Consider the following 23,667-nt stretch of genomic DNA (forward strand, 5'->3'; position numbering starts at 1 on the left):
TCTTTCCTTCCTTCCTTTCTTCCTTTCTTCAAATTCTCACTTTTCTTTAGTAACTCTTAATAAAACTTGCTTTTCACTTCAAACACTCCCACAAGGATCCACATCTTTAATTTCATTTCGACGAGACAAAGAACTTGTAGCCACCGTCTCAGATTAATCACTGACGACCTTAAGGGTCCAACGTCTTAGGTCCTTGCAGCTTGCACTCCTGGGCTGTGAGTGCCACACATGTCTACTCTCTAGTACCAGACTCTGCTCAGAGGTGGGAGTAGAAAGGTTTGGAAGACACAAGGCTCACGGCTCTAGAATCTCACAGAGACTGTGTGGGAGAGGGACAGCTTCATTGCTGTGGTTTGGATGTGAAATGCCTCCAGCAGGCTTGTGTGTTGGAAAACGTGGTCTCTACTTGGTGGAGCTGTTGTGCATGGTTGAAGCATCCTTAAAAGCCTTGATCGAGAAAGTAAGTCAGGGTCGGGGAGGGCTTCTGTGTTTGTTTGCTCTACTTTCTGTCATTTTGACTACAGATGCAGCGTCACTAGTCACCTTACACACCTGCCTCATGGCTTCTCTGCGGTGATGGACCGTGTCCACTCTTAAACCGAAGCCAAAATCAATGCTCTCTTAAGTTGCTGATTTTTTGTGTGTAGTGGGCACATGGACATGTGCGTGTGTGCACACGTGTGCACATGGATGTGTGCCCATGTATGTGGGCACATGGACTGTGCATGTGCGTGCACATGTATGTGTGCATTGTATGTGGACACATGGACATTTGCATGTATGTGTGCACATGTATGTGTGCATGTGTATGCAGACACATGTATGCGTGTGTGTGTGTGTGTGTGTGTGTGTGTGAGTATGGAGGCTAGAGGATGATGTTGGTCTCTTCACTGAACACTTTTCACTTTCTCTTCCTGAGCCCAGAGCTTACCAGCTAGGCTAGTTCAGCTCGCAGCTTGCTCCAGGGACTCTGTTTCTGCCTTCCAAGTACTGAGATTCCAGGTGGGCAGCCATGCCTGACTGGTTTTAGGCAGAAAGATGCCGGAGATCTTAACTCCAGTTCTTACAATAGCACGACAAGAGCCGTATCCCTAAGCCTTAAGTGCTGTTTCTCATAGGTACTTTATCTTAGCAAAGAGAAAAGCAACACACACAACTATTGAGATTTCTCTCATCCTTAGTTTGGAACTGCAGTATAGCTTGACCCTTGCACAATGTTCCTCCTTTACCAACTCCTCAAAATATCTGTGAGTCCCAGCTGGATCCACAGCAGATCCTCGAGTCTGAGCAAATGGCCTTCATTATTACCACAGCCCCACTGCCACCCAATCAGGTGGCAGTATTCCTGCTCTGCTAGAGGTGACTTGTGCCCCAAGTTTATTACTTCAAGTTGCCCGGTAGCATTGACTTGAGGAACAAGATGCAGGGTAAAATGGCAAGACGGTAGAATGCCCTTCACCTTCCATGTGTCCCCCTGACCTGGCTGCTAGGCCTTCCTCTGCAGCAGTACCGTCCATATGCCCACATCTGCACAGAAAGATCCCTACGCTTATTGGCATTCCATAGGAGCCTGAGTGACAATACTGAGCTGATGGAAGGGTCTTATGCATCACGAATATGAATATCATTATTCAAATCACTCTGGTAGATGTTGAAGATAAAAGGAAATGTTTTATTTTGTGTTCATTAGGCACTAGAGGGTACGTTGCCCCTGGCTGCCGGCTCATTATGCCTGTTACGGTTAATGGGAGTTAAACTCCAATATCACATCAAGGGGGAGAAATGATCCCAGAAGTATTTGGAAATTTTTTTGCCTCCAAATTGCAGATCAAAGCTGGGTTACGAACTTCTATGCTGTCTTGCTAATGGATTAGACTAACAGCATTCTTTGAATTCTCCCCCATATGCTGATGTTCTCTATGTAGGGATGGTTATAGGAACTCCACGAGCCTGAGAGATTGCAAGGTCTACCAGAGTTCGTTGTCAGCACGAGTTTGCCTTGCAAGGGAGAAAACCAGCGAAGTCTAAACTCCTGCTCTTACTCAGGAGTTTGATGTGGCCTCCCATCCATCCTTGACAAAACAGAGGCACAGGTGGTTACGCAACCTACCGAATCACATAGCTAACAGGAGCACCAAGTGACAGGCCCAGGGTTTTATGTGGATTTTTTTTTTTTTTTGATTTTTGAGACAGGGTTTCTCTGTAGTTTTTGGTTCCTGTCCTGGAACGATCTCTTGTAGACCAGGCTGACCTCAAACTGGCCCGGGGTTTTATGGTTCAGAAGTATTGCCAATGCCCTGTTGAGGGCTTCCTCCCTAATGTCTGTCAGCTGCCTACTCTACAATAAGATATTGTGGAAAATGCTGGAGCAGGCACTTAACGAGGGCAGTGTGGTAGTTTGAATGAGAATGGCTTCCCTAGGCTCAAGTATTTGAATGCTTGGTCACCAGTTGGTGGAACTGTTTGGGAAGCATTAGGAGGTGTGGCCTTGATGAAGGAGGTGTGTCACTGGGGGTGGGCTTTGAGGTTTCAAAAGCTCATGCCAGGCCCAATTAGTCTTTTTCTGCTTCTTGCTTCTGGATCACACGTAAGCTGTCAGCTATTGCTCCAGCTCTGTACCTGTTTGCCTGCATGCTCCCCTCCAGGGTAGTCACAGGCGCCTTTGGAAACTGTAAGCTCTTATTAAACACTTTCTTCTATACGTTGCCTTGGTCATGGTGTTTTATCACAGCAATAGAAAAGTAACTAAGACAGCCAAACACTGAGCTGGCAAAATTGCCAGAGAGCCGAGACAAATTCGAACCCATCCAAGCCATCTGCTGGGTGTAATGAAAAGAGAGAGAGGGGGAAGGAGAGAGAAGACTAGCTGCTGGTTATGACCTCCACAGGATGGCAAGCCGAGACACTCCACTTTGACTATTAACTGGTTGCTTTATACTTTCTTTACATTTTTTGAGTGTGTGAGTGCATATGTGTGTGTGAGTGTCTGTGAGTGTGAATGTGTATATGTGTGTGTGTGTGTGTGTGTGTGTGAATGTTCTTGCCACGGATTTCATGGTGAGGTCAAAGGGCAACTTGTGGGAGTGAGATCTCCTACCGTGAGGGTTCCAGGAATTGAACTCAGGCATCTAAGCCTAGTCGCAAGTGCCTTAACCTGCTGAGCCATCTTGCCAGCCCTATTATTTCACCATGAAGGGGGGCTCCTCGTTACTTCTAGAAGGAGAGAACCCCTGGGAAACTGAGCCTCACACATATAACACTGAACAGGCAATGTCTCCTCTGTGGCATTTGATATGTGTGCCCTTAGACCCACCTGTTGGAGGGATGACACTTGGTCACCCAGGTACATAATCTGCGCCATTACGCGAGATAGACAAAATGGTGGTTTGGGCGCGCCACTTGTCCCCAAACATGGAGGAGGAAATTAATCCCTTCCCTCTGTATGCCATGTTTCCCTGCAACTTTTCTGGCGTCTAAATAAGACGCAACCTGGCTTTGTCTCCTCCTCCCAGACCCATTTGCTGGGCCCCAGTAACCTCTGCTGTTCTCCTTCGTGCTGTCTGCAGCTTGGCTCTGTCTGGACTGAGATGTGGGGCCCAGGAGGCAACGGAAATGGATCTTCTCAGCACCACTCGATGGCTCTGCCGGGACTCCACCTGGAAGGCTGCACTCCGCTCGGCGCTCCTAATTACCAGCCAGGTACAGACAAATGGGCTGGGTGTTTGGGGAGAAGCAGCAAGAGTGATGGAGAAAGACAACTTGATTTATGGCGAGAGATTAAAAGAGCCGAACAGAGCAAAAGATGATGGGGTGGAACTGGGGGACCATCCTCTTGTATCTGAAGGCAGCAAACAGTCAGCCGACTAAGAGTTATTTCGGTTAGAGCTAAGAAATATAACCAAGAGTGATGAAAGGAAATTTATGATAATAATAGACTGTAATTTTATCCCTATTCCCAAACCAAGAAACCTCAAAACATTTTACGGCTAAGTACAATACACACAGTACAACAGGGCGTGTTTAGGCTGTAAAGTGGCTGGTAATTTAGCAAAAGCCTTTGAAGGAAATAATATTTAGTGAGAAGGTAATGGCCACTCTTGGTGTAAAGAGCGGGGACCTGGCTTTTGTTTTGTCTGATGCCCACTCTCAGGCATGGAGCAGATGGAGAACGGCATTGTTCTGTGTTTTCTGAAGCACACAGGGTTCAACCTTCCTTAAAAGTAGGAGGAGGACGAGGGGGAGGAGGAGGAGGCCTTTACAGATCAGAGCAAAGCTCGGAAGGCCGCTATAGCAAAGCTCTTACCCAGTGTCAGCTTCCCCGCTGGCTGACTTGGGCAGTGTGGGCTGCTATGGAAATGTGCTGTAGCCTGAAGGGCCTGTGACCAACACAAGGGCACCACATTCTGCTCCAGAGGCTGGGAAACTGAGGAGCAAGGCGCTGGTAGAGTAGGGGTCTTGGAGCAGCCTGCCTTCTTGTAGGTGTTTTCACGTGGAGCGGAGGGAAGGGGGGAAAGGGTGCTGTCGCTAGCCTCTGCCATTTTGTAAAGGCCTGTTTTATTTTTATTTATTTATGCACACATGCCTAAAAAGGCCAGAAGACGGCACTGGGTCTCCTGAGATAGAGCTACAGGTGGTGTGAGCCACCCGGTATAGCACGATTAACAAAAACCCAGAGACAGAAATTGGGGTTCAACCTGAAGGTCAGAAAAGAAAAACAGCCAGCCACTGGCTTTTACCTTGATCTCAGTCTGAAATGGCGATCCTGCCCCCAGGAATCTCAGAATGAGACTGTGAATGAGAGCTGTCTCCTCCCATCTTATAGTCATTCCTCTCTAGTGCTGGGATTAAAGGTGTGCACCACTACCACCTGGTTTCTATGCAAACTAGTGTGGCTACTGGGATTAAAGATGTGTGTCACCACTGCCTGGTCTGTAAGGCTGATTAGTGGGCCTTGTTTTACTCTCTGAACTTCAGGCAAGCTTTATTTATTAAAATACAAATGAAATGCCACGACAACTCGGCATGGGTACTAGAAAACCATATTTTAATCTTCTGCAATGGTGGTGTGCAGGTTAGTTTTTATTGCTAATCTGGCATAATTTACAGGAACTCAGTTGAGGAACTGTCTGATCAGATGGGCCTGGGGGATGTCTGAGGCACAGTCTTGATCGATGCTTGGTATAGCAGGTCTTACCCTACTGGGGACCATATCATCCCTAGGCAGGTGGTCCTGGCCTATCAAAGAAAGACAGCTAAACAGAAGCCAGAGAGCAAGCGAGCCATTAAGCAGCATTCCTCCATAGTTTCTGTTCTGTTTCAGCTTCGGCCTGAGTTCCTACCCTCTCACGCCCTCCATGATGCGCTGTGATCTGGACATGAACGCCAAATAAGCCCTTTCCTCCCCAGGTTGCTTTTGCCCTTGGTTTCATTAAAGTCACAGAAGCCAAACTAGAACAAGGCTGAGCCATCTCTCCAGCCCCCTCTAGCCTGTTTAAGGCAAACACTCATCTCATTCTTGAACGCTCAGACCGCACCTCTCAGCTCTTTTTAAGATATTTATTTTTAAGTTATGTGTATATCTATCTATGTGAGGATGTGTGTGCCCATGGAGTCCAGAGGAGAGCCATGGGTGCTCAAGCACTTGTGAGCCACCCAACAGGGGTGCTGGGAGTCAAACTCGGATCTTCTGCAAGAGCAGCAGATGCTCTGAACTAGTTAGCCATCTCTGCAGCCCCTCCTTTACCCTCTTAACACCATCAGCCCCAGTACTGGGATTCCAACCCAGAATCTGAGGCATGGGGATGTTGGCATTCGGATTACTGACAGAGTAGAGGACATGGGACACACCTGTGTCACATCTTCACCCTTGCTCAGCGGAGACCGTGAGACTAGACCTCTCCGGGCCCCTCCGTGAGGAGGCAAATCTTTGTCCTTGTTCTCGTAAAGGGACTGAAAGCTAGATGAGCCCTTGTTTTACGTACTTCTCTCAGCTTAGAAGGTTCCTTTTTCAGGTATCCTCGTCTCTACTTTCCCCTCCTCATTCAGACGCTGCTCAAAGGCCAGGCTGCTTGTTGCTGTTTTTGCGGTTTTGTGAATGGCGTCTAGGGCTCTGTGCATGACTGGCAATCACTCTACCGTCACTGAGTACATTCTCTCCCCCGTCAGAAGGAACTGTACCTGAAGAGCCTGCCTGAAACATCTTCCTCCTCACTCCACCGCTCTCCCACTCCTGCTGTAAGGCTAGAACCCTGACTAGAGGCTGTGAGGGAATGAAGGAAGGCCAAACACATACAGGAAAGCTGGATCCAGTGGAAGCTTCATTGCAACGAGTCATTGGTCTGGTTCGAGACCCCTGGCTTCTGCTACATCATCAACAATGGACCGTCATCCAGACTCCCCTCAGACATCCTACTGTTGATCTCCATGGAGACCCTTGGTTCTGCAGGACCAGCCCCTTCACATGTTCCAGCAGCTCATAGATGGGATAGATATTGGGGTGGCCCAACTCAAAGCCCTGAATCTGGGTCTACATGGTAGCTGAGTCGGTTAGCCTACCAGTTCTCCTGGGATGAAACCATTGGGGCCAGCTCTCTCACCATGCACAGGTGAGGGGCAGGGCCAGCTCTCCTGAATGGGGTGGCTAGAGAGGGGGAGGACCAACTCAGTACAGCCATAGGACCCCAACTTGACTTCAGGTGTCAGCCAAGACCACTGACATCCACATGGCCTTTGGTGGCAGCATGAGCCACAGACATCAACAAAGACCCTCAGGTGTGGTAGGGTCATGGAACCAGATGTGGCCCTTGGTGGCAGCACAGGCCTGGGCATCACCATGGCCTCAGCATCAGGCTGTTCCTCTTCACCCTAGCGTCTCCAGTTCCGCCTCACTTCACAGAACACAAATCTCCCCCCTTCTCCTTCTCTCCCCTCGCTAACCACATACTTGTTCATTGTCATGGCACAGGCCCAAGGCAGCAGGTGGGCCTCTGGCTGTCTTCCGCCTGCCTGCCTACTTTGTTTTTTCTTTCTTTTTTTTGAGTGTTTCCAGTATCTAAAATCATTACATTATTGAATTATTACGTTCCTTTCTGTCTATTCTGATTTGAATGCAAACTCCTTAAGGATAGAAAATTTAAATGTTCTGTTCAGTGTCCTCATCACTTCCTGGACACCGATAGTGTATGCAAATATTAGCAAAGTAAATTGACTTTTTTTCAAATAGGGAAGACTTACAGATTGCATGTGTGGTTTATGTCTTTAGCATATTCTCTGTCTCTCTCTCTCTCTCTCTCTCTCTGTGTGTGTGTGTGTGTGTGCGTATAGGGTGTACCTGTGTATGGGGGTGTATGTGCATACGTGTGGGGTATACCCCTGGAGGCCAGAGGACAACCTCACCTGTCATTCCTCATGTTTTGTTCACCCTGTTTTTTTAAGACTGGACAGTGGGTGTCTCTCACTGACACCTAACTCATCAAGTAGCCTAGGACAGCACCAGGGACCCACCAGCACCCATCCCCCAACTGCTGGGATTATAAGTGTGTGTCACTTTGCCAAGATTTTTTTAAACATGGGTTTGAGAGGTTGAATTTTAACAAGCAAGCCATCTCCTGAGTCCCTGCAGCATGCTTTCAACCTCTGCGTTCTTTCCCTTTCCACAATCCTGGGGTTTGTGCATGCTCTTCTCTCTAATTGTTAGAGCTGAAAACGGAGGTGCAAAATTGCAACTGGAGGAAAGCAGACACGACGGGAGCCGGGTGAACATGCAGAGTTCCGGGGTTCTTGGGCAATCTCCTGTCGGCATCCACATTTTTACATCTATAAGCTCCTTGCCTTCTGCATGGCCTGGACCCCTAGAAAGTCGTGAGCAGATGCTAGAGCTAAGTTTTCATGCAGAATCGGGTAAGTGTAGAAAGTAACGATCTCATCAAAGGGACTCTAGAACTCTGGGCCAATTCCCATTGGTCACTAATTCCAGGTACCCAGATCCTCTGGTCCTGTTTGTCTGCTAAATGTATACCTCACTTGACTTTGGGCTTTGTTGTTCAAATGAGAAAGAAGAAGGGACGCTCTTCTGTTGTGCTTTTTCTACCTTCCATCTGATTCCTAATGACCACACACGTGACTGGTAATGCCTTTTCCCACCCGAGTTTTCAATGATTGTCTTCAGCTTGTAACTTGCCAGCGTATGGGATAATAGATTAGTGTGAGTAAGCTCACACTAAAAATCAAGAGAACTGGAAGTCTTCCCCCTCTAGCTTCCTGATTGGCTGGCCTCAGCACCATTTTTTACTTTCTCATTAATACACAATGAATAACATGCCAGACAACAATATGGGGACCTGGAGGAGACAGTCACAGTCCTCGACTAGAGGCCCCATAAGAACATTTATGCAGGAGGCTTGCAAAGCTGAAGCCCATGTGACAATTGTCCTGGAAATGGGTCAGATGTGCTTGACCCTTGTTGGAGGGACCAAGGTTTTCATTTTCAGTGTAATTATGGGGACAACGGTGACCTGGGATGGACCAGCCACAGAAGCAGTGCCTTCAGAGCCATTTCAAGGGTTAGATGATGGAGCAAATATTTAGGGCTGGCTTTAGAAATGATGCAGCCAGGATGGAGGAGCTAGGTCAGTCAGTGAGGTTGTTGCCATGCAAGCAAGGAACTGAGTCCCACAAGAACTCACATTAAAAAAAATAGGCAGGCACAGTAGTAATCTCAGCGATGGTGAGACAGAGACAGGGGATCTCTGGCACTTATTGCCAGGCATTCTACCAAATCAGCAAGTTCCAGGTTCAGGGAGAGACCTTGTCTCACAAAAACACAGATGAAAGCAATTGAGGAAGATACCATACAACATAGGCCTCTGGTGGATGGACACACACACACACACACACACACACACATGTATACAACACACACAGGCATACACCTACACACATAAGCACACACACACAACACAGGCACACAACACACACCTGAACACACATGTGTGCAGACACATGCGCATATAAGCAATGCATATACTCGCACACACACGAAATAAAGCTCCCGTTTGCATTCAGAGTTGAGGCTCTGCTTTATTTCTGCAGTGGTCCTCAGGTCTGCAGCCTCCTTCACGGGACTAAGAGCAGCAGAGGAAATTGTCACAGAACCAACCAACTTCCAGGAACAATGATTCCCTTTCTCCAAACCGCCCCCCCCCCCGCCCCAGGTCTCCTTAGGGACCCAGATGGCATTTGGAAAGGTCGAAAGAGGAATGTAAGAAAGGGGCCTATTTGGAAATCTCTGTGTCATTGATGGTTTCCTCTTATTCAAGGAATTGAAGTAAAGGCTCACACAGACTTGCAGAAGTAACTAGAGCCCTTTATTCAAAGCAAAGGGACAGGATGGTCAGATACGCTGCCGAGAGTGACAGCAGGCTATACAGGTGGAATGCCTTGATTATTTGGGGGGATGTGTTCCTTTTATTGGGTTTAGGATAAGGAGGAGTTTGGTTGTTTAAAGACAGAGTTTGGGCCGTTCTCTGTTTCGATAGACAGATTTGAGTTAGGAGGTCATGTCTCTATTGTGCACGTCCCTTCCCACAAGGCATCTGATTTTTATCATACTCAGGTTCAAGTATGCATAGGTACAAGACGGTGAACGGAAGATTCTCCCTAAAGCATCACCCAAAGAACACAGTTTGCCTTATTGAGCCTTCCCTCCAAACCAGACTATAGTGCCCAAAGTTAGGGGTGGGTTTCCCTGTCATGACCTTGACCCCCCCCATACAATCCCTCCTCCCTTTCTTCAACACAGGACTCCCAGAGCACAACCCAGTGCTTGGCTGTGGATCTCAGCATCTGCTTCTATCAGTTACTGGATAAAGGCTCTCTGATGACAGTTAGACCCAAAGAGGGATACATATGTATTTCTCTGGGAAGGGGAAATAGAAATAATCTCCTGGGTGAACTGGGGGTGGGTGTGAGGGAGTGGGGGATGGGAATTTAAGGGAGTGGGTTGAGCGGACTGGGTGTGGGAGGCGAATTGAGGCAGAACAGAGGGAGAGAGTAACAAAAGAGACATCTTAATGGGGGGGGGCATTTTGGTGTTAGGGAGAAACCTGGTACCAGGAAATGTCTCTCCCCTACCCCAGAGTCCACAAGGATGACTGCAGCTAAGACTCCCAGCAACAGTGGAGAGGGTAACTGAACTAGCCATCTACTATAATCAGATAGAGACACAGTTTTTTTTGAGCAATGGATTAGTGATTGAGTTGATGTATATGTGACTCTTTTTCTATGAAAATGATTCTTAATGTAATTCAAATTTTCATCTATCTCTCTATCTATCTATCTATCTCTAATGAGTGAGCAATGGATTAGTGATTGAGTTGATGTATATGTGACTCTTTTTCTATGAAAATGATTCTTAATGTAATTCAAATTTTCATCTATCTATCTATCTATCTCTAATGAGTGCTTTCCTGCATATATGTATGTATATGCACTATGTATGTGCCTGCTATTCAAAGAGGACAGAAGAGAACATCAGATACTCTGGAACTGGAGGTACATATGGGTGCTGGGAATAAAACCCAGGTCCTCTGCAAGAGCAATAAGTATTCTAAGTCACTGAGCCATCTCTCCAGTCCCCTTAATTTTGTTTTTAATTAACAAGAATTGTATATAGAGGGATACTGTGTTATGGTTCAATGTGTGTTTACATAGTAGACTTGTTCACATAGCCAACATCTCATATACTAAATTAGATATCCTATTGAAAATATTTCATGGGAGGAGAGCGCTCTATTAAGCACTAATTTAGGAAAGTGTAATTTGTCCATAGGAATAATTTAGAATTTGACTTTAAAAGAAAACCCTAAGATAGGAAAGATTTGTGTGAATTTACGGGAAAGGTAAACAAGGTAGGATGAGGTGGATCAGCATCAAACTCTGGTTCTGTTGCTTATGGGTTGATGAAGTTCATATAAACTGTTCGTCTTCCGTTTTCGAGTCTTTCTCTCTCCAACCCCGAGAAGTCAGTAAACGGCCCACGCAGACGTCTTCATGTGTGGGATGTGTTCTTTCATTGACTCTGTCTCCTCTTCTCTAAGGTGTATCTGTGCAAGTTCATAGTCTAGGCTGACAGGGAAGGCTCTTAACACAACAGAAAACCATGCTGGCTGTACCTAACTGGTACCTCCTTTCAGATGTCAGATCAAAGGCAGAGTGTTGCAAGACTTTCACGGCCTCACATAACACTTGGGATGCTGTTCACTACACACCAACCTCATTTGGAATTCAGATCTTCTAATGCTATGTCCTTTTTCACAGACGCAGGGTGACTTTGGAGAGCCACCCAGGCTTGGGTGGTAACAGAGCCGAGCATAAGACCCCCCACTATACATGGCTCTTCTGTGTCCCTGTCTGATGGTGAGCCCCTCCTGAGTTCCCGGGTAGAGCAAAACATGAAATGCGTAGGGTGCTTCATTATGCTCAGAGTTCTCGAGCAGTCCACACTCACACGTGATGGGGTGAGAATACAGACTCAGGAACACAGACAAGCATGTCGTTCATCTGTCTTCTTTCTGTCAGGGTGAGGGTCCTGAGTACTTACCCCCTCTGCACCTTAAACACCCACTTACACCCAGAAGAAAGCCGGGTCTTCTGCTCTCTCTTGCTTCTGTCTTCATCCTTTGGGATTCTCCCACAGGTTTTCCCTTCAACTCTGAGGATTTGTCATCATCATTAAATATAAATGGGGGAAATCACTATCAGCCAAGCTAAGGTGCTCCACAATCCTTCAAAGTGAAGACAGAGGCCTACACGGCTCAGAAACAACCAGATCTGGGCAGGGACAATGCTCGGTTGCCATGCAATCATGAGTTCAGATCCCAAGGACCTGAATAAAAGTCAGGTGTGAAGCTTGTCTATCGCCACAGTCATGGCTAATTTTATGTCAATGGAGTTATCTGAAAGGAGGGGACTGCAATTGAGGAAATGCCTCCATAAGACCTGGCTACTTATATTTTCTTTGTTTTTTTCTTTTTCTTTTTCTTTTTTATTGTTTTTATTGAGCTATATTTTGTTCTCCACTCCTCTCCCTTCTTCCTGCCCGCCCCGTGATCCCCATGCTCCCAATTTATTCAGGAGGTCTTGTCTTTTTCTCCTTCCTATGTAGATCCATGTATGTTTCTAGTAGGGTCCTTTGTGTTGTCTAGTTTCTCTGGGGTTGTGGACTATAGGTTGGTTTTTTTCTTTGCTTTATGTATAAAAGTCACTTATGAGTGAGTACATATTATATTTGTCTTTCTGGGTCTGGATTACCTCACTCAATAGGTATTTTCTAGATTCATCCACTTGCCTCAAATTTCAAGCTGTCATTTTTTTTTCTGTAGTAAAAATGTGTAGTACTACATTGTGTAAATGTACTACATTTTCTTCATCCATTCTCTGGTTGAGGGGCATCTAGGTTGTTTCCAGGTTCTGGCTATGACAAATAGTGCTGTGTGAACACTGTTTTGGTGGCAAACACCAACAGGATTTGCTGAAGGAGGCAGAGGCAGGAGAATCACAAGTTCGAGGCCAACTAAGGCATTTCCTCAATTAGTGATTTATGTGAGTGGTGCCATCCCTCGGCTGATGGTCCTAGTGGTTGTAAGAAAGCAGGTTGAGTGAGCTGTGGGGAGCAAGTCAGTAAGCAGTGCCTCCATGTGGCCTCTGCATCAGCTCTTTCCTTCAGGTTCCTGCCCTGTTTGAGTTCCTGTCCTGATTTCCTTCAATGATGGAGTATTATATGGAAGTGTAAACCCAGAAAAACAAAAACAAAAATCTTTTCTTCCTGACTTGCTTTTTGATCAAGGCATTTTATCACAGCGGTAGAAACCCTAAGACAACCATAGTGCTGGGGGAGTAGGGAAAGGCTGATGAAATTACTTGGCGCAAGTGAGAAGGAAACAGGGAACAAACCCACTTAGGAGTTTATTAGAGGGGGCGTGCACAGGCCTAGAAAGTCAGTGTGCAGAGAGAGAGGAAGATGGTGCATCCAGCTTTTAAAAGCTGCCTAGTACATACACGCAGAGGATTGACACGGCTACATAATACGCAAATGACGGGGCTCACGCATGTGCACAAGTGCTGAGCTGAGTCATACGTGGATGATATAATCCATGCCGTACGCGGGTCACGTGGGGGGGGCTTTTAACATCCCTGGGGTCCATTATGCACTTCTGTCTGAGGGCTTCTCTGTTCTCTGCACATGCATGACCCCTAGAACCCGGAAGTATCATTACAGCCGATCCTTGAATTTCACTGTTCTGTCAGCCTAGTCCATGAGTAAGCTCAAAGCTCAATGAGAAATTCATTCTGTCTTGAAAAGTAAGGTAGAGAGCATTCAAGGAAGACATCAAACACACACACACACACACACACACACACACCCCTGTATGCACATATGCCCATACCCCCTACGCCCACCCCAAAATAAAACCCAAATGAAATGAAACAAAAAACCAACCCCAAGATGCTCTTGTAGAGGTTTCTTGGCTGTGGAAATGTGGAGTAGGCTGTGTTGTAGAGGGTTGAGGAACAGAGAGTGAGAGTCTGAAGCAGGCTTAGGGGTGATTTAAGAAAAACAGAGCTAGGGTCATCACATGGAGGGAGGTTAGCGGGGGGGAGGGGAGTACAAGGAATGGTGGATTCTTGTTCCTCTCGGGTGTGTACCCTAGATCCCTCAAAACAGGAGCTGTACTTCTGTACTTCCAGACCCTCCAAGTGAGGCCTGAACTTTGGATGGTATCACACTTGCGTACTTCCCCTTGCCTGTACTTGCACAGACTGATGAAGTTTAAAGTGTATGTTAGGCCATAAAAGGTCAATGACAATAAAATAGGACAAATGAATACTTATAATAGAAAAGCAAGTCTGGTGGTGGTGGCGCACGCCTTTAATCCCAGCACTCGGGAGGCAGAGGCAGGCGGATCTCTGTGAGTTCGAGGCCAACCTGGTCTACAAGAGCTAGTTCCAGGACTGGCCCCAAAGCTACAGAGAAACCCTGTCTTGAAAAGGAAGACTAAGGGAAGAAAGGGGGCCAACTAGAAGGGAGAGGAGCACAGGGGAGGACAGTGTATGGGGAATGAATAAGAACAAAATATAACGACATGCATGTGTGAAGAGGCCATGTTGAAACCCATTGCTCTGTATGTTAACTTAAAAATTCATATAAAAGAATAAAAACTAAAATAGTAAAATTGCAACAGCATTCTATAGTAAAAGTTACATGAGTCTATACCTCCTTCCTCAAGTATCTCACTGCACAGTCGTGTAAATCAAACACTGACGGCTTCTTTCTAGTCAGTCTGATTTGTTCGTGTCATTGCCCTTACACTTACAGTCATTTTAGTTAAAATGGGGCTATTAGAGCATGAGGAAGGTGACAATCCAGCTGTTGGTCTTTATAGAGATGACTTCTGATGGGGCCGGGGTGACTAATGGGCAGGCAGTGTATCCAGTACGGATACACAGGGAAAAGGACAGTTCACACCCAGGATGGGGAGAAGCGTGGTGGCTCAGAATTTCAGCACGTTATTCAGAATAACCTGCTATTTAGAGCACATGAGCTGCTTATTTCTGGAATTTTCTCTATTTAGTATTTTTGGTGTTCAATTGACTGTAACAAAATCCAGAAATAGAAGCCACAATAAGAAAGAGACTAGAGAATGTCTCCTCTGCCTCCTAATGACACTCTCTGAGGAGATATTTTTTCTCACGCTTTCTGAGGCATCTCTTCAACAAAGCAGCCCAGCTAAATTCAGGGCCCATTTAACATGCACTGGACACCACTTGGACACGTTATGTTCACTCATTCAGCCATAGCAACTGTCTTCCATTTATCCCCCTTCCACAGAAGAACTTGGGGTTCAGTAAGGATTGGTGGCATGGGGAGTGATGCTGGAGTTTGGAAGACACTTGGGTCTGTCTAGGTACAGAGACCAGACTCTCACCCTTGTTTCTGGAGCTCCCTCCTTTATTATACAGTGGACTATCTTTGGAAGACAATTGTGCTCTCACTTCTACCTCTAATGACATGATCTCGTTTGGGGAGTTTCCCTCTGGTGGGGCATGCTTGTAAAGCAGCTGAAGCACTTGAGTCACACGCACTATTGCTAATGCACCACTGCTAACTCACACCACTGCTAACACACACCACTGCTAACTCACACCACTGCTCACACCACTGCTAACTCACACCACTGCTAACACACACCACTGCTAACGTACACCACTGCTAACGTACACCACTGCTAACTCACACCACTGCTAACTCACACCACTGCTTGCTCACACCACTGCTAACTCACACCACTGCTAACTCACACCACTAACTCACACCACTGCTAACACACACCACTGCTAACACACACCACTGCTAACTCACACCACTGCTAACTCACACTGCTGCTAACACACACCACTGCTAACTCACACCACTTCTAACTCACATCACTGCTAACTCACACCACTGCTAACTCACACTGCTGCTAACACACACCACTGCTAACTCACACTGCTGCTAACACACACCACTGCTAACTCACACCACTGCTCACACCACTGCTAACTCACACTGCTGCTAACTCACACCACTGCGAACGCGCACACCACTGCTAACTCACACCACGGTTAATGCACACCATTGCTAATATGCACACCATTGCTAACGCACACCATTGCTGATACACACACTATTGCTAATGCACACCATCACTAACACATGCTGTTTCTAACACACACCATACACCATTGATAATGCACACCATTGTTAATGCACACACCACTGCTAATACACACCATTGCTAACATCAGATGGCTAATGTATCCTGCATACCTGTGCAGAGCAAGAGGATGAGGTTATATTCTTTGGGTTTACATTCGGAAGGCTTTCCAGGATCATACTTTGGGCTCCATCCAGCAAAGAGTTCTACAGATTAATCATTTCTCAGGAGACTTTCAGCACCTCAGAGAAGTTCTCTCACATACTCAAGATGTGGAGTGATGAACACAAGCTAACAAATTCAGCAAATCTGCAACTCTAGGACAGAGTCACGCGTAAGAACAGATGCAGCAGCATCACTCAGGGACAGACATAAAAGGACATCAGGATCCTAGAGTTGACTGTGTACTTCAAAGAACATTTCAGATAACTTTTGATGGATTTAGCCCAACAGTAAATCAGGCAACAGGGCCCCAGAGTGGGGAGGATGGGCGTGGCCCATCACAACACGACAGCACTCAAGTTCCCGGAACCAGAGGGCAGAGTTGGGGCAAAGATGAATAGTAGAAACAACACTGGAAGCAATTTTGAAAAGTCACCTAATCTGTCCCCCTCCATCATCTGAAGCAGCTTCATTTCATTTTGAAAGACCCCCCCCAGGGAAAGACATTCTGCACCCTCTCTTTTGGTGGAGTCATTGCCGTGTTAACAGCTCTCACTGGCTGGAAGTCGAATTCCCGTAATTCATCACCTGCCAAGGCAAACACACAAGCTGATGGGCTCTATCTATTTACCAAGGATTTATGCCCCTACCTACTTCCAGAATGGCCATGAGGCAATCTGCTGATAGGGTGGATTCAGAGTTTAGGGAGAAGAAAAAGTTAAGTGCTGCACAGTACACTGCTGATTGTGTGTGTGTGTGTGTGTTTGTGTGTGTGTGTGTGTGTGTGTGTGTGTGTGTGTATGGAAATCTGGTTTGGAACGAGTATTGCTGGGACAGGATAAGAGATATAGAGTAGACATGGAACACAAGAACTGCTGGTCAGTTGTCTACAGTCCAGAGACTAGAAAAAGAAAAGTGGAGATGGGTATTCTGACCCAGAAGTATTGGCTGCAGAAGGTCATTTAGCAGCATGTCAATCTGCACAGGGGACTTGAGCCAATGAACTGTTCTTCCAAATCTAGCAGGGTAAATGGCACATAAGTGGTAGGTAGGTCCTCATGACAGCAGGAAGAAGGGAAAGAAGATTTTGCAGAAGTTGGGGCAGGGGCAGCTCTAAACAGATGGTGGTGAGTCAGAAGTGGGTGTCGTCCGGTGGAAGAAGAGCAGGAGGCTCACTGTCGGGCAGAAAACAACAGGCCTGTCTTTTGGGAAGATAGTCTCATCAGTCTTTTGGAGGTGCTGTGCCGACCTTCACGGCCCCCACCACAGAAGAGTTCTTCATGCTGACAGGCTGAGAGAAAATGCAAACGTTGAAAGACGCCCAGTTAACCCAGGGGAAGTAGGTTTAAGCGAGGAAGGGGTAATCTAGGCTGTGAAGACACACTGTGTGTGTGGGTGGTGGGGGGTTGCAGGCTAGAAATACCCCTTCTCTTCACTCACTAAAAGGAAGATGGCTCTAATCAGGGTGCGGCTGTCCTTGCCATTGTTGCTGCTGCTAACTTGACAGGATTAATCTGGGATCTGAGGCTGCTTTAGGAAGACCGAATTCCGGGACAGACGGTCATCACACGTGGAGAAGCAGTTTGCTCAGTCTCCTTAGAGCCAGAAAACAGTCAGTGGGGAAGGAAACAGGAGCGAGGGCTCCTCCTTTTGTTCCTTTGTGCCCCAGCACTTTAGTGGGAAGTCTCGGACTTAACAGGGTATATGGCCAGATGGGTAGACTGGTTAAGTAAATGGATGGCTGTGCTGACAGATTTAGGAGTAAAATCTTTACCAGAAACACAAAACGTAAGGCAGTTGGAAGAAGAAAGCCAGCACTGGTCCTGGCCAGTCTCACGTGTCTAAAAGTAGGTCCTGGTCCCGTGTCGGGTGGTGATTTTTGTCCCACCACCTGCTTTCCCCACTTTCCTTGCTAGATGACAGGTTGGCTATGCTTATCCCATCAAACATCTTGAGGCCCTTAGTTGATTTTTCTGTATCTGTACTGTAAACCCTGGCTTTGTACAGGCACAACCTTGGCCCTGTTTGTGTTCTGTTCAGTACTTTAACCTGGATGACCTCAAACATTCTCTTTCATCCTTTTAGAAATTGACTTTATTTTTGTTTAGGTATTCGTGTGTGTGTGTGTGTGTGTGTGTGCTACTTTGTGTGGGTGTCTACAGAGGCCAGAGGGGTACATCAGATCACCCAAGCTGGAATTAGGGTTGACATTGTGTCTTCTGGGAGAACAGTGAGTACTCTTAACTGCTAGGCCATCTTTCTAGGTCTCTTTCACATCATTTAAAGAAACTCTGTCTGTCCTGGTGAGTCTCCAGTTTATGGTCCTCCCTCGCCCAGTTCCAGATTGCTCCATACGGTTGCCTTCTTGTTCACTCTGCTCTGGAGTCTCAGAGAAGGTTGAAATATACAAACATATCCAAACAGAATGGTTTCTCTTCCTACCATGGTTGCCCTGTTCCAGGTTCCTCTCACTATACCTCATCAGTGTCCACCTAGCCCAGACCAGAAACATGGACAACATTCTTGGTTCTGTCTTTTAGCTCTTCATCCACTCCCAACACAAAATCCTCCCCCCAATACCTATCATTCTTATTCCCAGGAGCATCCTCTGTCTCTCTTGCTGGTCCTGGTACCTTGGGCCATAAGGCCAGAGTGGTTTCCCTTCTGTAACCTTGAAAGGAGCTGCCAACTGATCTCGCTGCTTCTGTTGTTGCTTCTTGGCTATATCAGCTCACACATTTATAGAAGAACAGTTTAAAATAAACCGACAAAATGATGCTTCTGCTAAAATTCTTCCCAGTTTCTCACGTTGTACTACTAATAAAACCACAGATCCTGATCCTGGTCAGCAAGACCTACACGGTCTGGCTCCAGAGTTGTCTTCAGCTCATTCTCACTGACTTTTTGCTTCTTGAACCTCAGTCCAGCCATGCTGGTACATGCAGTCCTCAAAGACCACGCAGATCCCTCTCTAGGATGCTCTTGTCCCTTCCTTTGATTGACCAACTACTCTTTCCTCAGGGTTCATTCCATAATGAGGGAATTTCCCAGCCTGCCCAGTTTACAAGCCAACCCCCACATGCCATTATTCAGCACCTCATAAGCTGATACAACATCTTCTCTTGTGTTGTGATTAGATTTCAGCATCTTCTTTGGGTAGTATCTTTCTATTTCTACTCAATTATCATTCCATAAGGGCAGAGGGTATGTGTTGATTCACTATATAGGCAAGGATGGCCCCAGACTCTTAGAGATCCATCTGTCTTTACCTCCAAGGGCTGAGATTGAAGCTGTGTTCCATCACCCCTAGTGGTGTATTATTTTTGTTAATAAGTTATTGTCGTCTTGACTCTGGAACTGGGAACAAGATATGAACTGTTCAGTGACGATCATTGGCAGCAAGTTACTCAGAGTGGTGGGGAGACAGTCAAAAAAAAAGAGTAAAGAAGGGAAATCCTCAGTGGGGGAGACACAGGCCAGAAACTAGGAAAACACAATCATAGACCCAGAGACAGAGGCCCCTGCCCACTAAGAGTCCTCATCTAATTCCCCTTTAGCTTGGGCTAAATCATTTCCACGATTTGAAACCACCATGGTCTGACTGGAGAAGGAGAGTGGAACCGGAAGCAAGCTCCCCCCGGCAGTCTGAACAAAGGACGCGCCTCCTGAATACGTGTTTGCTCTTGACTGACACATTGTCAAATCTCAGCGGCCTCGCCGTGTGCCCTCTTCATGTCTATTCAGTTCCTCGCTCTGTTAAGAGTCTGTGGAAGGCGTTTCTCTCGTCTTCCGTCTCTTAAGCTGTTTTCGTGCTGAAATGTGGCCATGAGTTAAAAGCAAGGCCCAGGTTATGACCACCCAAGAGGCTTGTCATTTGCCACAGAGCTCAACACCGGTCCTGGGGCCACCTTCTTTCCCTGCAGCCGCAGCTCTCCGGCAGAAGCTGCCCAGGACAATGATGGATCCCCTGTTGCTTCTTCTGAAGGACAGAGCCCGGCTAATGCAGCCCATCAGTCCTGAAAATGGTGCATTTCTAGGCTCCAGGCTTCCAGGGTAGGCAATTTCCGAAGGGTAAACACAGCCTTAAAGAGGAGAAAGATTGTTCTGTTAACTATGCAGAGAATTCCCAGCAGTTCCTTTAATTTGGTTTTCTGAATAGGACACATTTGCATTCACTGACTTGTGGCTTTTAGAATAGCAAATGCACCTCTCTCTTCTCCATGTTTCATTAAATGACTAGATAGTCTCCAAGCTATGCTAACATTAGCCAGTACCCCTGAGATTCCGAGGCCCATCGATCCAGCTATCTTGTTTCCTTCTCTCGGCTCTCCTTCCACCGTGGTTTTTCACTGTAAATTCCTTTTGCAGTGTGAGGACAGGGTCTCAGAAATTGCATATCTGTGCACGTGTGTGCATGGGCACTGTGTGCAACCTGCACACAGTGGGAAGGGAAGGAAGGAGGAGAAAGCCTCCTAAGTCTTGTTTAAGATAAAAGCATCTTTGCCTCGGCCAGAATCTAAAGTTAAGAAAGGGAAAACATGTGTATTTTTGTTATTTTATAAAATAGCAAAATAACCTCAATATGGTTTACTATTTTGCTATTTTATAAAATGGCAGATAATGTTAAAAACATAGTAACTAGCCAGGTATGTTAATGAATGTCTTTAATTCCAGCACTCAGGAGGCAGAGGCAGGCAGCTCTCTGAGTTTAAGGCCAGGCTGATCTACAGAGTGGATTCCAGGAGAGCCGGAGCTACACAGAGAAACCCTGTCTTGAAAAACAAACCAAAATGAAAACCCAAACAAACAAAGAAAAACTCCAAAACATAATTTCTAATAATATAAACAAACATAATTTTAAATATCGACACACTGCTGTGTTTTGCTGGTTGATAGTAGCTTCTGTTCCTCCATCAGTCAAGAAATAAAAGCAGTTCTAAAGCAGAGGCTTTGCTTCTGCAAGGCCGTGTGCCCTGTAGACCCTTCCAGTCGTAATGACAGGGGCTAGAGGTTGAGATCAGCTGCGTAATTCACTCTCCAGAGAACTCTTGTGAGTGAACAGAGAGGAAAAAGATCTCCAGACCCTAGTAGACGGGCCAAGATCTCTACGTGGATTCAGCATCTACTGTGACTGGATGTTTTACTTGTTAAAACATCTTCCAGATGTAAGTAAAACAATCTAGGAATCATTGATTGGGAACAAATTAATATAAAGATTAAAAGAATTGAAGCACTTTCCAAGAACCCTGAAGTTGAAAGAATTCTCTAAAAATGTAATAATGTTAAAATTAGTAAAATGAGAGAAGATTTTCATATCAAATTAAATTTTCACTCACATTGCTTTTTTCCCCCCTTAAATCTTGTAATTGAGTGTGTTTAGGTAGATAATCTACAGTTGGGGTGAAAGACCCCAACCTTAGTCTCCATTTTAAGATTGAAAGACCCCAGCCCTAGTCTCCATCTTAAGATGTTTTGATCAAACAGGCCAGGGCAAAACAGGATATCTGTGGGCGGCAGAAGCAGTCTTAAGACCAGCTGCACCTGCCTAGAGGATGAAAACAGGATATCTGTGGGCAGCAGAAGCAGCCTTGAGAAAAACACCCAGTCCTTTGTGTATCGAAACCCAAGGGGGCAGAAACTGGCTGAAACTAGCTTAATTTAGACTTGTTTTTGTAGACTTGTTTTTGTAGGCTTGTTTTTGTAGACTTGTTTTTGTCCTGATGTTGATCCACCCCATATGTTAATTTAACTTGAGTTGACCAATGATGTTGCTGTTGCTATGCTTCCCTGTTATGTAACCCTGAGATCCTATAAATACTGGCTGGAAAAATACAAGTGGGGGCTCAGTCTCACTGGGGTACTGAGTCGCCTGTTGGCGCCTTCGACAATAAAGATTCCTCTTGCTGTTTGCATCCATTGGCGTGGCTTATTGAGTCTGGGGGATCCTTCCTGAACCCTAGAAATTAGGGTCTTTCAGGGTTGAGGTGGGAAAAATTAGTCTGGAAGTTAGTAATTCTGATTTTAAGCCGCAATTTTCCTCCCTTCTTGGTCAAGTTTCAACCTCTCCAAGCCTGCTTTTTCTTGAAGTATCTACCTCACCTGGTTGTTCTAAGGATTTGATGATATGATGTGTGAGGAAACGGTTTATGAACTATGAGCCATGAAAACCCCACATCCCCCTGAGGCTGGATGATCAGAATCGTGACAAGTCAGAAATGCTCTGAATGCCAGCAATAAAGATGGTTAAGAAATTAGGCTTCATTCATAGGAGAGAAGTATCTGCAAATACGGAAAAAGACAACAGCATCTGTCTATTGACATGGGCAGTTGGCCTAGATGCATTAGTGCACAAACGTATATTTTTCCACAATAAGACAAGGTTAGTGTATACATGAAAAGATGTCTAAAAGCTTTTGAATAAAATGTGCCTTTTTCTAGAATAATATGTATTGCTAATGAAATATATACAGCACGGAAAGTGTGGCTTGGAATTTAAGTGCACATAATTTTCAAAAGGTAATGGTAATTCCTTCTGCCTTGGACAGGGGCAGGAAAGGGTAATCCTTTTCCTGTCTGTCACAAGCTCTCAGACACCCTATAACGAAAGACAGGCCACTAAGCACAAAGCGTCACCTATTTATTTGATCACAGCTTTATATGACACAGAAGCTCTCAAACTGAAGACCCGCGGACCCAGGATGAACCATCTATTCCATGTTTAGGGTCAACGAACCATGAACAACTGTGCAAAAATATGATTGTGCAAAATGTCAGTGATCTGTAGACTCGGGATGGGAATGGAAACCAGTGCCGTGTGTCTAAGGTTCTGTTGGCACCTCTGTTACTGCATCCCTTCCTTCTGGGCCTGAGTAGGTCTCCTGTGGAACTGGGTAGTGTATGTGTGAGCTTCATGGCTAACTTTGGAAAGACAGAATTCTATTTTCCGTGACCTGTCTCAGGGAAGGGAAAGGTTAGTTCCCAGGGCTTCCCAGGGCAGGATAAGGGCTGAGAGACGAGGAGAAAGGAGAAGGTCAGCAAGAAACTCTGTGCGACGAGGCCTTCACTTGGGATGTAATTCCCAAGGCCTCACACCTAGAAAACTTGGTGGTCACAGAGGGACAGGGGTGTACTGGAAGCTAAGAGTGATGAGTCAAGATGCTTCATGGGAGAATCACAGCTGACGGCCTCCTCGTCTTGGGTTATCTGCAAAACCTTGCATGTCTCCTGGACCAGAACTCAGAATTGGGAGAGTAGGCACATTTGATCGTAACACGCCCTCCACCTCCAGCTTGTCTTGCGCCAGGACCACAGAGGGTCCTCGTGCCCCAGAACCCATTTCAACCACATATGCTAGGGAGACAAGCTTTGTATAGGTTTCAAACAGACTTACAGTAGGGCCATCTCCTGACCCATGGAAATATCTCAACCCTCTGATCATTGACATTGACATTTAAAGAACTGGTCAAACTGGAAAGATAGACGTCCTTTGGTATGACTTCATGTCACCTGTTCCATGGGTTGGCGTATACACATCGGCAATGTGTTTTCCTGTAACTCGGTTTCCTATTATTTTTCCACTTTTCCCTGCTGTTTATCACCTTTTCCTTTAATCATGCATGATATCTTAGTTAGGGTTTCTACTGTTGTGCTAAAACACCATGATCAAAAGCAACTTGGGGAGGTAAGGGTTTATTTTATCTTGCAGCTTGTAGTCTATCATTCAGGGATGTCTGGGCAGGAATCTGGAGAC

At 46.0% G+C, this 23,667-nt stretch overlaps 1 long non-coding RNA gene across 2 annotated transcripts; it reads left to right on the forward strand.

Annotated features, from left to right (window-relative positions):
* The first annotated feature begins 3,513 nt into the window (after nt 1-3,513).
* LOC146889472 (uncharacterized) lies at nt 3,514-21,829 on the forward strand. 2 transcript variants are annotated; one of them, XR_014999997.2, is made up of 3 exons: nt 3,514-3,699; nt 6,166-6,605; nt 19,475-21,829. It is a non-coding gene; the product is annotated as an uncharacterized LOC146889472 (long non-coding RNA). The 2 variants fall into 2 exon arrangements; XR_014999995.2 differs by lacking the exon at nt 19,475-21,829 and having other exon boundaries at nt 6,166-11,046.
* Nucleotides 21,830-23,667: the final 1,838 nt, after the last annotated feature.

Source organism: Myodes glareolus, chromosome 25, assembly GCF_982192425.1.
Source record: "Myodes glareolus chromosome 25, mMyoGla1.1, whole genome shotgun sequence".
Classification (NCBI taxonomy): Eukaryota; Metazoa; Chordata; class Mammalia; order Rodentia; family Cricetidae; genus Myodes; species Myodes glareolus.